The sequence below is a fragment of the Molothrus ater genome, chromosome 4, assembly GCF_012460135.2.
Source record: "Molothrus ater isolate BHLD 08-10-18 breed brown headed cowbird chromosome 4, BPBGC_Mater_1.1, whole genome shotgun sequence".
In the NCBI taxonomy this organism is placed as follows: domain Eukaryota; kingdom Metazoa; phylum Chordata; class Aves; order Passeriformes; family Icteridae; genus Molothrus; species Molothrus ater.
This window is the reverse complement of record NC_050481.2, coordinates 36504300-36522128: the sequence shown is the minus strand read 5'-3', so window position 1 is coordinate 36522128 and position 17829 is coordinate 36504300.

Here is a 17829-nt window from a genome sequence, read left to right as displayed (position 1 = left end):
TTCAGCTACCTTTCAGTCCCTGTATTAGTATTAATTTTGAACAGTGTCTCTGCTCAGGCTCATCCCAGCTCAGATTAAAGTTCACCAGCAATAGAAATCACTTGATTTCATTTTATTGTTAAGGCACTCTCTCATGAAGGTGAGGGGTTAATGACACACCAAAGTATACAGAAATTTCTTTAAGGAAGAGATTCATCTTAGAGCAACAGCTACAGAGAAGAACAACGATTGATCTTCTCACCACTCAGCAGCATCAGCAAAGCTACAAACATTTATTGTTTTTACTCCTCTGGGAGTTATTTATTGAGCAAAGGGAGGGTGGATAGCACTTCCTTTGAAGTGAAACATCTTGCTTGGATAAGGAGATATGTTGCATGAAACGAAAGTAATAAAAAGACAAAATGCTTTATTACATCTTCTTTATCACAATATTGTGTTCCAATAACATGATCTAATTAAAGACGTATATGAACCTCTTTTCATCTGAAGATTAGTTGAGAGGTCTTAATTTATTCTGAAACAAACATGCTGCTGAAATGTTTCCAAGATTTCCAGTGATGTATTCTTTCCATTTTCTCTAACAGGTGTTGATTCTTTAACTACCTCTTCAAGATTTGTTGTACAGGGAGGAAAAAGAGACAGCGCTTTTTGAAAGGAAGAGACAAATTATTTCTTTATTGTCAAATCAGCAAAAAATATACTGTCTAGTCATTTAATACAGAAAAACTTCATAAATTTAATAGATCTAACAGTGGATAGCTCTGAGAGTGGATCTCATTGCTTGCAAGTTCACTTCAGCTCTTTCCTTCGTATGCAAGAGGTGAAATATCAGATGTTTAAAGACCTCACATAAAATATCTTTTGGAACATTGGGCTCCTGTGCAATTCCCTTAAGATCAGCATGTTTCACAAATAAGATGAATGAAGGACGATTCTAATTTCCCTTAGAATGGTACTAGCAGAAAATATTTTGCAGGTTACAACCATTACCTTTCTCTTGAAGCACTCTACTAATTTTCCCCTAACACTTGCAGTTGGCTTAGCCCTGAGATAAAACCTACAATAAAAAGATCTTCTTTTACTTACAAAATAAATTTCAACAAAGACTGTTTCCAATTCATGGTAGTTGTGGTTCTGCCATGCTTGGTATAAAACAAGAAGATAAAACTGATGTATCATATTCAACAAAAGTTAATTGTAAGAACACTATAATATATTGCTTAAGTGTAGTATAGTTCAAGTCTCTAATAGTAAAAATTGAATGACAAATAAATACACCCATTGCTACATACAGTCATTTTTATGTTATGGAACTGTAAAATGTTCATGAGAAGCCTGACTATGTATTCTGTAGCAACAGCTTTGCAGAGTGTTTGAAACATTTGAAAAATATTTTATATTGCTCAGAATTTCATTGAACTAGACCTAGAGGAGGTTATTGGAACTGGAGGTTATTGGAACTGGAAAAAAATATTTAGTCTCTTTTTTCTTCTTTTTTTCTCCCCTAAAATATTCTAATATTCTTTTCCATATCATAAATGTTGCTCCTCTTAATCAGGAATTGCTTTTTTTTTTGGTCTCTGCATTCAACAGTCATTTGTATTTATGTCCATGAAGGTTCTTCACTGAGAATAAAACTTTGGTGCGGTTTTTGTTTACTTACAGTCACAAGTATACTCCCAGTTCCCCTTTTAGCCCTTACCCACTGTCATCAATCCTGCCTTAAGTCCTTTACTCTTCCTTTGTATTCATGTAGAAAATGACCATAGTTAAAAAAAACCCCTTGTCCTACACAAGTACTTTTGTTCTTACCGATATTAAATATCCACGACCTCTGTTCCTCCCGCTAAGCCCTCTCAGTGAATTCCTTATTATTGTACATCGTACTCCTTCTTAAGGAGTCAAACAGAGATCAGATCTGGCACACTTAGGACCTCATCCAAGACCATCTGTTTTATCACATCTTTTATCCAACCTTACTAAGCCATTATTTAAAAACAGAAAATGGGGGTGCATTATTAACTTCTGTAGTAGTCAGAAGGAAGACAAAAACATTTTCTGCTTCAAGTGGTACAGTATATCCACAAGCTAAGGCAATTGGAGTTACTGCAAACAGCTTTTACATAATGCAAATTAAAGCTTACCACAGAATGTGTGAAGCTAAACAATTTTGAAGAAAGCAGACTAAATGGACAGTAGAAGTCAAAGGAAGTGGTATATTTTTGGGATGGTGAGTCGGTTATTTGTATTTCAAAAGCAGATTTTGTAGTTGTAATAAAAAAAATAGGTTACATGTTAAAATTTTGGGGATAATTAACTGCAAATGATATCTACATCAGGGTAGATATCATCAGAGAGAAGATAATTTGACAAAGGAAAAACAGAAGTATGAGAAGAACGGGTCTTCAATTGTATTTATGTAGTTCTGCATACGGCAGAATAACTGCAAAAAATAAAGCCCATAAATATTTGGACTAGTACTGAAACAAATGGCAGATTTAACTAATTATAGAGCAGAAAGTTACAGAAGTGGTAATTTCATACTGTTAACTTTAAAGCAGGTGAAATTACAATGTCACTGTAAGAATTGGGAGATTGCTCTTGCAAAAGCAAGCTCACTGCCACCTCTGAAAAACAGCTGGAAGCTCTAGTATCTTTCTTTTAAATACATTGTATCCACACATAAGTTAAACTTGTATTTTTTATTTCTTTTCCTGTGCCTAATACCTAATGTATGTTCTTGATTTAAATATATGTCCTTGTTCTTAATGAATCTCCCTATGGATACCGAAGCATGCACCATAGTCTCCAAGCTTCCAGAGAAGGTGGCTTTCACATATTGCATTAATTAATTGATTCTTGGTCATCAAGATGTATCAGGCACTGTATCAGTCAAACACTGGACAGGTACAGTCATCACTGGTCATCTCTCTGGTTAGATGGCCCAGCCCAGAGAGTGGTGGTGAATGGATTCACATCCAGTTGCTGGCCAGTCCTAAGTGTCCTGTTTAATATCTCATTGAGGTTCAATAAGGAAAAGTGCCAAATCCTGCACTTCAGTCACAACAATCCCAGACAGAGCCCCAGACTGGGGCAAGAGTGGCCCAGCAGAAGAGAACCTGTGGGTGCTGGCGAACTGCTGGCTGAACATGAGCCAGTGTGTGCCCAGGTGGCCAAGAAAGCCAGTGGCATCCTGGCCTGTATCAGCAATAGTGTGAGCGGCAGGACAAGGGCTATGGTGTTCCCCCTGTATTCAGCAATGGTGAAGCCACACCTTGAATCCTGTGTGCAGTTCTGGGGCCCCCACTGCAAGAAAGACATTGAGGGGCTGGAGTGAGTCCAGAGAAGCACCAAATGAGCTGGTGAAGGGTCTAGAGAGTAAGCCACATGAGGAGCAGCTGAGAGAGCTGGGGTTGTTTAGTCTGGAGAAAAGGAGGCTTAGGGGAGACTTTATCACTCCACAACTCTCTGAAAAGGAGATTTAGCCAGGTGGGCATTGGACTCTTCTCCCAAGAAAGAAACAACAGGACAAGACAAAATGGCCTTGAGCTGTGCCAGAGGAGGTTCAGTTTGGTTTTCAGGAAGAATTTCTTCACTGTTAGCATGGTCAGACATCGGAACAGACTGCCCTGGGAGGTAGTGGAGTTACCATCCCACGAAGTGTTCAAGAAGTGACTGAACATGACACTTAGTGCCATGGCTTTGTTGACATGTGGGTGATCACTCAAATGTCAGGCTCAATGATCTTGGAGGTCTTTTCCAACCTTAATGATTCTGTGATTAAAAGACAGTGTACCACCTACAGCAATCCTGTCTATGCCACTTCCTACCAAACTGATGTGCCTTCACCCAGCTGGCCTGATGAGACATCTGGATTTTAACAAAATTGCCAATTTATTTCTGCAAATATTTTACTGTTTTCTAATATTAAAACATTGTAAATCTTAGTCAGCGAAACATTAAACAATTACTAGCACAGATAAAGAGTTCCCAAATGGTACTGATATACATCAGAATGGCAGGTTCAAAGACATGGGGGAACTTCAGTACATTTGATCTGTCATATGAGAATAGTGGTTCCAGGAAAAATCATCCTATCTCTTGCCAGTAGAATATCATACATTTATTACAGTCAGGGCCAAATTTACATTGCATTTACAGATATATGAAGAAAAGCAGTTATTGTCCCAAAACTGTTCCAGCTGCAGAGAAACAGAGAAATATCTTTGTCAGGGAAAAAGAAAAGAGAATGACCTAGGTCCGAGGACAACATAACAACAGACACAAAACTGGAAACAGATTGAGCAGTGGATTAACAAGTTCAGAGCTAAAATGAAAGCTGAAAAGATATTCCTTTGAGTACATTAAAGACCTCAGCAGCATCTACAGCAAACCAGGGTGATTAAAACTCAGGAAAAGTAAATAACCAGTGTTTCTATTTGTTGGTAGATAAGCATAACCTAGTAACTTCTCACTGGTTTTTGGTCACTGGGCTCACAAGAGGGGAGGACAATAGAGAGAAGTCAAGCTTGCAACTAGCCTAGGAAAAATAAACATAAACATTTGTGTATGTCTTTGTGTGCTCGGCTCTCAACACATACCTGAAACACCATTTATATGTGGCCAAAAATGGGAAATTTGTTTAGACACAAATTCATCACATTTCTAAAAGCTGAAGAAATGAAAGAATTTTCATCAGGCCACGTGAAAAAGACAGTGCAGGTTCTCCAAGATCTTAGACTATTTTGGAGTAAACACTTTCCATCTAGACTCTTTGAAATGTTCATTTCTCTCTCAGTGGAAGAATGGTAGCTCATCTTGCCCAAGAGCAGGCTAATCCTGCAGCATACCATAGATGTCACTGCCTACTCCCTGGGTGCTGCTGTTTTTCCAGCAGTAAGATGGATGCTGGTCAGTCTGGCTTTACCAATCTTTCAGGTACGCCACCACCACGCTTGCATGCTCTCTTGCCTAGGAACCAGCAGCCAGGAGAGCAGAAAAGCAGGGCAGCTCCCCAGCCTCCAGCAAAGCAAAGGGAAAACAGCCCTGAGCTTCAAGGGGCCCCATTCAAAAGGTTTGATGTCACCCTCTGGTCATCAGTGGCTGTTGGAGCAGCTTCAAAGTGCCTTAGGAACTGAAATTAAAAACTATGACAGAATCCTACTTCTACAAAAAATACAAGTCTAATACTGAATAACTTGCACAGAAAAAAACCTTTTTTTTTAAGTCCTATTAAAAATTGTGTCTCTTCTTCACCTTAAAACTAGTCTTCAAGTTAACAAATGAGCTTTTGCTTTACAGAAATTTTCCCATTTAAATTGTTATTTCCTGCATCATTTATTGTGTTCTTTGATCTTGGCCTGCCCCTTTAAATCTATGTCATCTTCTTGGGCTCTTTAGATAAATGTAGCTTAATAACTTCACAGTTTTATCTTTAAACACAGATAACTATCACACAGTCAGTTTGCTGCTCAGTTGGGAACAGCCACAAGATACTATTTTTAAAACTTCATTAAAGCCCTGAAAGCACTGAAAGGATAATCCTAGTGGCTGTCACTGTGATTGTAAAAAAGACTATAAACCAAGGTGAGACATCTTTTGTTATTTCAAAATCAGATATCAAAGAAAATATCATTACTTCATAATGTCTCAGCTATTAAACAACTGCATTTCTTGTGCATCCAAATCTCAGACTTTATTAGTCAGACTTCCAAGTGACAAATTAGGTCCCTCTGGTATTTACACATGATTTCTAAAAGCATCTTGACCTGTAAATCTCATCACAAACAGTACCAAATATCTGAACAGAAGAGCTAATATATAGCAAGGTAATTTTAAAATAATGATGCATTAAGCATTAACTTGAATTGTTTATTTTATAGAAAAAAGTTAGAGAGGTTATGAGTAAACTACTGAGTGAAGATGAAGCACCATATAGTCTTATACTAGACACAGGATTTCACAAAGAGGAAAGTGTTGGTGGCTGTATTACCTAAGATTTTCTGACATTAATGCACTCCACAAATGCATAAGAATTGAAAAAGAAAGATGAATCAAAGCTCAGGTGCTAAATTACAGGTTGGAAGATTGTGCTCAATGTGATTTCCACATATTCAGTGTCTTACACAAAGCTCTTTCATGTATTTTAAAAGCATTCCAGGAAAAGCACACAGGAAAAAAAGCAGTTTATTATTTTATCAAATAGGATCTTTTGTTGTGAGTTTTTTAAAAATCATGTCTGTGAATGAACGGATTCAAGTAGCTCCAATTAAACAGGATTTAATTAGGCTAGTATTTTCTCTAGCATCACTAATCATTCTTCCTGCCACAAATAGGGGCAAATATACCAGTCCTGATATTGGTGGTCTCAGGTGGCAGCTTATTTTGAGGAATATATCTGCTGTACTTACAGAGTGGGAGAGATGCCCACACGACCTAGATCTAGGTGCCCTTTCTGACAAAACTAAGCAAGACTCAGTGGTCTCTTCTATAATGTCTTATACTCCACAAAATAACAACCAGCAAGTTGAGTCTGTTTCCATTCAGAGTGCAGGAAATGTTCAGCTGCAGTCAAGTATCTTTCTACTAGGTGTAAAGCAGAATAAAAAGTGAACATAAATGCAATCCTCCCACCTCTTTGTGATATACTCCTCTTGTTATGTAGTAAGAATTGAAAAGCTGGCATGATAGAGATTAATGATTTTGTTTGGTCACAGCAATCATTTAACAAATTGAATGATAATGGTGTTTCCTGGTACCCTCTAAGTTGTTATGTTCTGGGTTCTGAGTGAGAGTAAGCTGGCTAGATCAGCAGCTGAGCAATCACAGAAGCACAAAGCATGGGAAAGAAGAAAAAAATCTCTCAAATTAGTTTAGCCTGATCCATGTATTCAAGTTCAATGTATTTCAAGCTGTAAATCTTACCAGTGACCATTCAGAAATGAATAGGAGAATATAGAGAAATAGCACAGCCAATGAAGACACATCTGTCCAGGAAAAGGCCACCAAAACTAATTCTTGATCAGGACTGAAGCACAGGATGTTCTGGATGTTGTGGGAAAAAAAGATGATATGAAGAGAGTTAAGCAGTGGGGTAGGTTGAGCAAAGAGGATGTGCAATCTGTTCTCAAGAGTTCTCAGGCTCAAATGGACAAAGCCCTGAGCATCCTGTTCTGCCCCCATAGTTCATTCTGCTTTGGGACAGAGTCTAGGCTACACACCTCCACAAGCACTACCAGCCTTGACTATTCAGTGGTCGCAGATGAATGCAGATAGTAGCAATCAGTAGCATCTCAAAAATACAATGGTCATGAAGAAATCTCAAGTCATTTCAGACAATTTATAAACTCACTTACATGGGAGGCTAGGAAACAGATCAGATGTTTCACAGATTTTCCATCACATGCCAGCAGCTCACTTGGACGTGCAGGAAGAAACAATAATGCCCTGAAAAAAATTTAACCTTGAGAATATTTGTCTATTTGTTGGCATACCATTCCTTCTACAATGATTCTACAATTTGTTTACTTTTCACAGGACACTAAAATTCCCATTTTTAAAGCAGAAACTAACAGCTGACTTTGTAGGAGTGCTGTTTGATTTTGAAGTGGAGAATAAGCAAGGAATTAGACATTAATTTAGAAATTAATTATTTTTTAATTAATTTCAAAATTAGTTAGAAATTAATTTTTTGCTGTCGCTACTGATAAAGGTTTGCATGTTAAAGAGGCATTGCCCAATGCCACAAAAATCTCAGGGATCAGTCAGTCTGTAGTGAAGAGGTCATTTCTCAGTTCTTCTTCTAGCCTCAGCTTTATGGCAGACATTGTGCCATCCTATTTCCATGTGCAAGACTGCATCAAAATTACTGCTATGTTTTTCATATCAAAGGGGGAGAATAAATAGTAACAGTAAATTGTAATATAGTAATATAGAAATAATAGTAAACAGTACCATGTTTTTAGTTAATCAAATTTGGATTTTAAATTTTGCTAATCCTTCACTGAGATTAAGGAATGCTGCTTGATATCCTTTTAGCAATACATAGCATTGGAAATATTCCATAATAAATACATATATGGACCCATTATTTTCCATTGGCATGCACATGCTTTCCATCATCTTATCATCTAGATAATCTCCCTCTGTCTTACTTAAACTATGTTTACTGTTATAAAAGGTGATACTTTTGTATGAGATACAGATAAGGCTCTCAGTTATGTCATGAATAACACATAAAATCAGCTTTCAAAAAGTCCATATTAAGTCAGAAATCTAGTCCACCCAGAGTCAATGGAGCTTGGTCACCTGCTACATAGGATTTTTTGAGAACTTGACTCTGACTATGATTAGACATGCAGAAAAGAAGCAGAACTACCAGCTAAACTTAGCCTTTTGTCTTTTAATTCTTCTTCTGCATCTAAATCTGAATCTTGGTGTTTTGCACTCACAAACACACACACACACACACATGCACACAGAGAAAGGTAGAAATAAGTTAAACTGTTTGAATAGATTCATTTGCTCCACTCACATTGAAATACCCCTGTGGTTGTTTTACAGCTTCCAGAAAAGACACATATCTGGTGTCTGCGCACTAATTAATATATTTGTCCTCCCTTCCAGTGTTACTAATTGTTCCTTGGGCTTAACCTTAGACAGTGACTTAGTTAAACGCTATATTGAATTTCACCACTGCCATTTGAACTACCTTTCTGGTAGTTCACTGAAGGGTTTATAGTTATCATGAGTGACCAAAGCACTTGGATGTGCGTACTTAGGTCAGTGTATAGGCCTGTACATGTGGGATGGGGGTGAAATCTTTTAAAATAAAACAGCTGCAGAAGAAATGGTCAAGCCATTGAAGGCAATATGATAGCTGCTATTAAATCCCACTTTGAGAAACTTCCTTTAGCTTTGATGATTTTTTTCTTCTCAAAAGTTGCTATCAGTTTTTCACTGACCTCAGCTCAACCTCAAAGAATCAACCTAACTTGTAGTCTGCTCACATTTTTCTTATGTGGGCACAAAAATAGTAGAACAGAAACAGCAAATTGTATTGAAACTGAAGGTAATCAAAAGTTGGGATGGTTTGGGTTTAAAAAAATTCATTAATTTTATTTTTCTTTTGTAAAACAAATACCCTGAGGTGGTTCACATCAGGATCCTTTTTTGTCTGAAGTTCAGGAAGGTAAGAATTAGTAGTTGGAGACTTTCTCTTTAATTGTAACCAAATGCTACCTTATAAGGGGTTGAGGACTACCATAAAGGTGTTCTCAGCTTTTCAGGCACTGTTGCTGTTCTTGAAATAAAAATAATTTGTATAGTGCCTACTCAGTATGAAATCTGAAAGACTCATAATCTTTATTATGTTAACAACATTTTTATTAGGCATCCTTGTTATCGTGAACCTGTATATATTCTTATTCAGATGGGAAACTTCCCCATAAATGGATCAATGCCACAGAGCAACACAAACTCTGCATCTCCTATAGCTGCATTGCCTGCCTGATAGAGGAATCTGAATCTACCAGTACAAGTCAGGCACTGAGCATCTTTTTCTCAGTGCACATGAAGCACCTTGCCACAAGGTCGACAGAAGCACCGTGCCAAGCAGCAAACTCCCTGTGGCACTCGTGCATGACAGATCTTAGGATTTTGCCCCTCATCAAGACCTGAGTGTTTGGCCAGCATAGAAATCCCACATTCCAGCCTGAGAAATCTGTGCAGCGTATGTGCACTCCACCCCACACTTCAGGAAGCAACACGTCCTGTTGCACATGCAGCATTTCACTGCTCTGCAGATTCCCAGTAAATCTGACTCCCAGAGGCTTTTCCGTGCGTGTTCCCAGGGACTGGGCAGCACATGGGCACTAGGGCCGTCAGACAATCCCCAGAAGTGTAAGTCTTACTGTGCAGGCATGCAGTGACTTCATCACATGTGCATAACAAATATGAGGCTCTCTTAAAGTGTTGGCCTGACTATGAGGGTTCTTGCAGTCTTGTGGTTATCACCAGGCTGAATACAACCTGTTGTAGAGCATCCTGGGCAGAGAATCTGACCTGCCACAGCTTCCAAACAGCTTGAAATTGTAACAAATGTATAAATTTATCAACATCTGCCCAGACAATGTTTCTGGCCTGAAAAAGAGAATGTGTTCAGGAAATCCAACCGTTTGGTAGCCTTTAGACTACAAAGCCTAAGTTTACTAGGTTGTCCCTGAAGTTTACAGTCTCCTCTTCAGCCCTTGCACTTGCATCTCTTTCCTCACCCTGGGATAAGTGACCCTCTACCCCCATCTCCATGGACTAAATGCCACCTTGGGGAGTGAAGGAAGCTGGTTTTTCCCAGTTTGGATAGTGTTTCTGAAAAATATGTGATTTTATAGCATCAGTGGAAGGACTGGCAACCTTTGCATTCAAATAAATACCTACAGCACTTGTTCAGGACTCCACCTAATTATAAACTAAGAATGATTTCCAGGCTGATAAATATTGGCTTGAGAATTTAGGTACTTGTATTTTGGCTTGCCCAAAGTGACACACCCATCCCAAAATAGCAGAGAATCTCTGGAGCAGAACTGGAGTGACCCAAGCTAACAATTTTGTTGCCCAAAAGACCAAGCAATTTTCATCCTGTCTCCTGTGTGTATTAGACTTTTCACTGGGAGATTTTTAGTTCTATTTTGTTTCTAAGGCTACATGTATTAAGGAGTGAGATCTGAAGGAGCAAAAAAGGAAGAAAATTTTATATATTAGAGCTGGTGAGTTCACCTTTCTGATGAAGTTTGTTGCTGTGGAAACAGTTACAAAACTGAAAAATTCTCACAGGAGTCTCTTGCCCAAGAAAACTCTGCCTCTTCCACAGACTAATTTTCTCATCTTGACAAAAATCAGCATCTCAGGTGAAGGACTGAACTTTCCTGGGAGGCTGTCTGTGTTGGAGTTACAGTCAGTGGTTTTATCTGCAGTGCCCAGAGGTGTTTGACCATGATTGTGCCACTCCCCAGGAAGCCAGCAAAGACTGTGCATGGTGAGTAGGGGCTACTGTGGAGAGACCTGCTGGTACTGCTTTATTTCATGTGGGAGATAACAAAGCTCTGTGTAGTTGAGGTGGAATCACCTTCCACAAGATCAGGCAGCCAGAAGAAATGTTAAATACTTATACTGGGCACATTTTTAATGGCTCTGGGACTATTCTGAGCCAGCAGCACCAGGTATGGTGGATTATCCAATTCCAACTCCAACTGAGGAGTTACAAGGATTGGAAAGAGGGCACACAGAAGGAGTAGCAGTGGTGATTTTTTTATTTCATCACTAATACCAGTTTCACAGCACCATCAAAAAACGGAAGCCAGAATGTGGATATGTGGTTCTCAAGGTGGGAATGGTCTTTGGTGTCCACGGTGGTGACCTTATTAGAGCAGGCATAGAACTGATAGAGCTTAGAGCAAGGGGCAACCAGGTTTCAAATAGGAAATGCTGCACAGCAGCTGCCATTGAGCTGGAACACGAGTAATCAGGTGGCTACAGAGACCAGGGTCTCAGTGCTCTGTGGAGGCACTGTGTGAGCAGGCTTGCCCAATATCCTACTGGGCACACCCCAGGTAGGAGCAGCTTAAGCCTTAGCTTCAGCTCTTCAGTCACTTCCCACAATTTTCCCAGTTTTAACACCATATCCTCTTCCCATGTTTCAGATCTTATCTACATTTTTCCTGTCCTTTCCCTGTAGCACTTTAACCTTTCTTCAGTCTTCTGTCTTTGCTCTTTTCTCTCTTTATTCTTATTTCCTTTTCCTTTTTTTGACTCAGTTTCTGTCTCCGATTCTCTCTTCAAAGTCTGTAATCTCACTACCACTCAATAAATCAATTATTTTCTGCTCCTTTCAGACTACACTTTAATTATAAGTTTGGCTTTCACCAAAATTCTTAATTTCTCTGATTTGCATCTTCAAGTCACATTTTTTAAATTCTAAATTGTCACACTCTACCCAGCTCCAAATGTCACCTTCTTCTCTACTGTTATGGTATCTGTTCATCTGATGGTGCCTCACTCACAACCTGCCCTGCTATTCCATCCCATCAGTTCTTAAAGGAAACAGCATGCCATGATAAATTTACTCAAAAATCTTCAAAGTTGTCATCACATCCTCTGCAGTTCTCTTCTGTGCCTTCCCCATCAGGAAAAATTTATCTGTTGCCTACATTTTTTAACCTCCTGGCATGCAAGAACTCTTATTGGTCAAGAAGTCTAAGACAAAGGCAATTTTGCCATGGAATTCATCAGGAATCCTATGTGTTTTCTATCTAGAATTGAAGGGGTTTGATTATCACAAGTATTTTCTGCTATAAATGTTGTGGAATAATCATTCTGTTGCAAAATTAACAGTTGATATAGAATGGGGAAATAATTATATTATTCTAACCAGGTTGTATAAACTTGGGAAAACAAAGCTTTGAAGTATATACGGGCTTGCAAGAAATTATCTATGAACAAATTCCAAGTCTGCAGCTTTTCAATTGCATATCTTTCCATGGAGGATAAGAAAAACACCTGTTCACACACCTGGTGCTTTAGAGTCCCTCCTCAGAGACGCCATGTAAAGTGTTGATGCTTATACTTATAGGCATACTTATAACAGTGTGACATGAATCCATGGAAATGTTGCAAGAAACCAAGCATCTGACTTCTCATCCTGATAGGATCTTGAGTGCAATCCTTGATTTCTAAAAATCATTCAACAAATCAGATGTATTTGACAGTCACCCTCAAAACCCTTTAGGAATACGCTTTATCAAGTCTTATGGGTGAAAAACGTTTATCTGCCTATGTTATGTTCAACCACAAAACCTTACCCTTTCTCTGCTCCTTCTCTCTGATATTAAATAATTCCCCTGGGCTGCCATACATCTCTCTAAAACTAGAAATAAGGAGAAAAATCACTCATCCTTTCTATATTTCTTGCAATTTGACAAGAAATTCTTAGATGTGTAAGGAATCCCTTAAGCCTTTGTTGATTTTTTTTTGTGAGAGAAAACTCCAACAGAGTGTAATTTCTGCACTTCTCTCAGATCAAAATCTGATCAATAATTAAAATTCACATTTCTTTTTGAAAAGAGTGATGCCATTTTTGTGCATTCAGACTTCTTATTAGAAATACGAAGACTAGATTTGTCCAGAGAGAAGACACACCTGCTTAGAAGGGAATGTGAATTTGATGTTTATTTATGCTTCATAAAAATGACACAATTAGCAATGTAAATATGAATTATACTTTTGTGTCTTAACTATATAGAGGGTAAAGTGAAAACTATATGGAAGGTGAAAGTGTAATTGGATGATGGTTACATAGTGACCATAAGGATGTTTTTTATCTAGAAATGCATGTCAGGAATAACTGCAGAAGCTGCTTAAAGTGTGAGGATTAAGAAAATGCTAGACTATCAAGGAGGTAGTTGCCTATTTGCAGACCAAAAATCAGTCACGAGTTCCACATAAGAGTTCTCTGCTTGCAAATGTCTATCTTCTCTTTCTTTCTCATGCAAGAGCAAACAGAGTGTGCATAGGGAATAACAAGACTGGAATTTGAGGAAGAGTGGGGAGAGGCTAGTACTAGGCTGGGATGTGTACCCAGGTCCTCTACTGCTTGCCAGATGGATTTCTCAGGGCAGGTCCTGCAGCAGAGAGGAAGACTGGACTCATTGGCACAGACTTTGCTTCCTGCTCAAGAAGCCTGTACACATGCTGTTACAGCAAATCCACCAAACACACTTGACATAAACTGGTGGGGACTAGGACTAGCAACACAGAAATGAAAGGCTCCATTGTCTATTCATGGCCTCATAAACTATTAACTCCCACTTGAATTGTTCCATTAGATTCCCACTGTAAAATCTTCAGCTTTCTTTTGGTCTTTTCCCTCCACTTTATCTGATTATTTGTGCAGGATAGCATTTTAGACATGTAGTATTTTAAATTGAAAGGTGTCTTCCACTGGAAATTCAAATAGATTGTACTGTAGGAAAATATCTCACAGCAGGCATGTGTTGTGTGCTACAGGGAGTGCAGTGTTTGTCTGATTCCAAACTATTACTAGAGATTTGTATGGAGACTAAGTAACAGAAAAAAACATTTAGGAAAATAGTTCTTATAACATTGATTCTTTGGTAGGCAACTTTCTTGGTTTATGAAGTAATTTAGCAAGTTCTATGTTGTAAATTACAAAGTACAGTACATAGCACTCAGGGTAAGGGCAGTTTTGTTATTATGACTGCCCAAGATCTGATAAACTATTATATCTGACTTTATAAACACTTTATTAAATATCACACTATCACAAACCCAAGAATGTTGTATAAAAGCAACTTGAGCAATACGACATCCACTTTTTGTCATAAAAAAAAAGAAATATTCTCTTGATTAGTTTCTATGAAGCATAATATCTGTAAAATAAACAAGATAATCCTTATGTAAACAGCACAGGGTACACTGCGCACAAAAATGGACAGAGGCACAAAGAACATTCTTGGCTCTAAAGCCTGAAAGCAAATTTCTGCTTAATTTAATCTAGTTTAATAATGGTTTTAATTGTAGTATTTTTAAGTCACTGAAAAAACTTTTTTTTAATTGTACCAAGGTTTGGGGTTTTGGGGTTTTTTTTGGTTTATTTTTTTAGTTGAATCTATCCTCCTAGGTAGCATCCCCATGACTGCAATGAATCTGTGTGTTAATGGGCTCCACTTATACGTAATTTCTGATACACCCAGATTTACTGAGTGGCAGATTTCTAAGGAATCTGAATAAGAAAATGACATTAACTGCTATTATTCTGGGTAGCACCATGCACGCTCCTATGTCACAAAATGCTTTCTCAGTCACACACTGCGTGTAGTTTAGGGAAATGTCCTCCCCTGGATTATCTTCTGTTTTTCTTTATTCCCATATGATCAGAATCGATACTTCCCATTTGCAACCCCCCGTTTGGTGTATTTCTCTGTTTAGAGTCAGCCTGACTGGCAAAAGTGACAGAATACCTCATGGAAATACCGCGTTACGCGGCGCAACTGCACCTTTGATATTGGTGGCACTCATGTCATTAGCACAGCAATCAGGGTGCTGTGTGGCAGCCAATACACATCATTACTCTTTCTCAAACAAACATGCCCAGCTCAGCTTCAGTGTAAGAGAAGCTGACACAAGCATCGAAGATATTCCCAGTGATCTTTAAGGGGTGTGCGAAAGGGAGGAGGTTTCTCTCACGTGGCTTTGCGGAGGAATTTCTAACGCGGGGTGCCTTTAATCAGGATTAGGCGATAGCATCTGAGACACAGGCAGCTGGGGCTCCATTCGCCTCTCCCCTCAGCTGCAAAACCGTGTCGGTGAACTGATAACAGACAAGCACTTAAAATCCTATTGCAGGCACAAACTCCTCTCCTCAGGAGCTGTCTTGGCGAGATGGGGTGAACCTTGCCCAGTGTGCAGGGCAATAGGACTCCCATACCTGCAGGGATATTAGAAAAGTGTTCCCAGATGAAAGCCTTTATCCAATTTCAATTGTCCACTGAACAACAACAACATTAAGAGCAACATTGTTCCATTTGCTTCTGTGTCAAACAATACGACGACTGTTTAGCATTACGTTTTGTTTCCCTGAGTAGCTGAAACTACTGTGGGAGTAAAGTATTTGCATCCAAAAAATCTGCATTCCTCGAAGCAGATGTTTTTAATTTTAATAACATCAGCCTATAGTAATGAATATCTGAAATATTCTGATCACTGAGCGCATGTTGCTGTTGAGGAGTAACACTCCATCGTAATGGGTTTGCAGAAAACATCAGGAGCAACCAGGAGAAATAAACTTCTAACTGTGCTACCAAGAACACTTCTACATTTTTTTCCTTTGAAAACCATTTAAAATGTCCTCCTGTGCAGAAGAATGACATTTTCTTCACTGTAGATGTGATATTATAGACCCATAGACCCATACTTAGAAAATTGCACATGTAAAATTTTTTGTAGTGTGTGCCTTTACTTTTCCACACATGCAGCCCAGATGTGTGCATGCACATATCACACAAAACGGGCATGTACTGTTTTTACAAGCTAGGACATATCTTTATTAATAGCACACAAACGGAGAGAGGGGAAGCCCTTTTGGACTCCAAGGTATGCAGGGCAGAGTCCCTGGACTCCAGGTAAAACAAGGTGTATGCATGTGCAATTCTCACTTTTCCCACTACTCTGTCCATATCGCAGACTGCAGGCTGGTGTAGCCGTCCTTGAAGTGACTGCAAAAAAGTACTTGCAGTCCTTAGTGTAACAGAATGGAGCTCAGTCCAGGCTGCTTTACTCAATGGAAAGCAGTAAAACCAGCCTGCACTGTGGTCTGCCTCCCTAGGCAAGACTGCTAATGGTAGATAAGCTAGCTTCACTGTGTACAATTTTTTTCCACCAACAGTAGGCACATACAAAACTTCAATTCATACAAATAGGTGCCACTCTGATGAAATGTTGTCCTAAGCAGGACAGCTTGTACTGATGAGGTTTGTATTTCTAAGTTTTTGTGATCTTTTTTCCCATGGATGTCTTTTGTAGATGTTGTTCCACACATTATTTGGATTGACATATCTGAACTGATTGTTCTACAACATTTCTTAATAAAATCAGGGCTCTGAATCCACTTACCTCTTTTATTAAAAAAAAAAAAAACCACAACACAAACAACTCACAAACAGGAAAAAAATGTAACTTTCATTTAGCTTTATATGAGAAAAAAAAAAACCAACTAAAAGGATTTATTTGAAAAGAATATGTTTAACTGCATATGCTGCATTTGCATTCTGCTTTCATAGCTGCTAGACTTCGAGTGACCAGTCTCTTAGAGTGCCATACTTTGTTCATGTGTGCAGGCTGAGATAGGAAAAGCTCGGCACTGTGTGATTTGTGGAGCAAGTGTTTCAAAATCTGCACTCCCAAATCACTGCAGCCCAGCAGCAGACCACTGGACCTACCAGCTATTCCTTGATCTCTAGGTGACTTAACCTGGATCTAGGTGCTCAGGCTAAGCAAAATCAAGAGTTGGTCTTAAGAAGGAACTAAAGCAAGGCATGGAGACAGATGAAAAAAATATGTTTAGCACCTTAGATGCAAATATGTTTGCATTATACAAAACACTTTGAGGATGTATTAATGTTTTTGGGTTTTTTTACAGTGGAACATGACTCTGAAAAAACATATTGGATTTAAAGTGCAGAATCTGCACTTATTTCAAGGAACATTAGACTCTACCACTTGGAAATCCTCTCCCTGAAGCACCTATCTTTATTTTTGAATGTGACTCATTCCTATAAAAAAAAAAAAGTCACTTCAAAAGTAAAAGTGTATTTTAGCTCTAATGCAATAGTTATCTCAAGCTTTAATAGTACTAGAGTAACTAGAAGGAAAACAGCCTAATGTGCTCATTCTGAGAAGAAAGGTGGAGCATTACTTCTAATTAAAAGTTTTGTGTATCAGTAAACTATGAAAGAGTAGTGTCAATGGCACCATAAATAATCAAATCACATCCGTGCAGTGATCAGATGTAAACTCTTGTGACAGCATTGCTTCCATTAAATTCTCAGGGAATTTCAGTTTAATTTCTCATTGAACTGAAGTGCACTGAGTTGGATTTCTCTGTTCCAGGGGGGCTGGGAGGGGGACTATGGATTATTCTTTTCTATGTAGGTATCTTTAGATGTACCTGCAAAATAGTTTAGTCATAAAACCGTTGAATCCTTAAGTTTTGCTGCTAAAGAGAATCCATAAAAAGAGATTTATTGTCATATTTCCTCT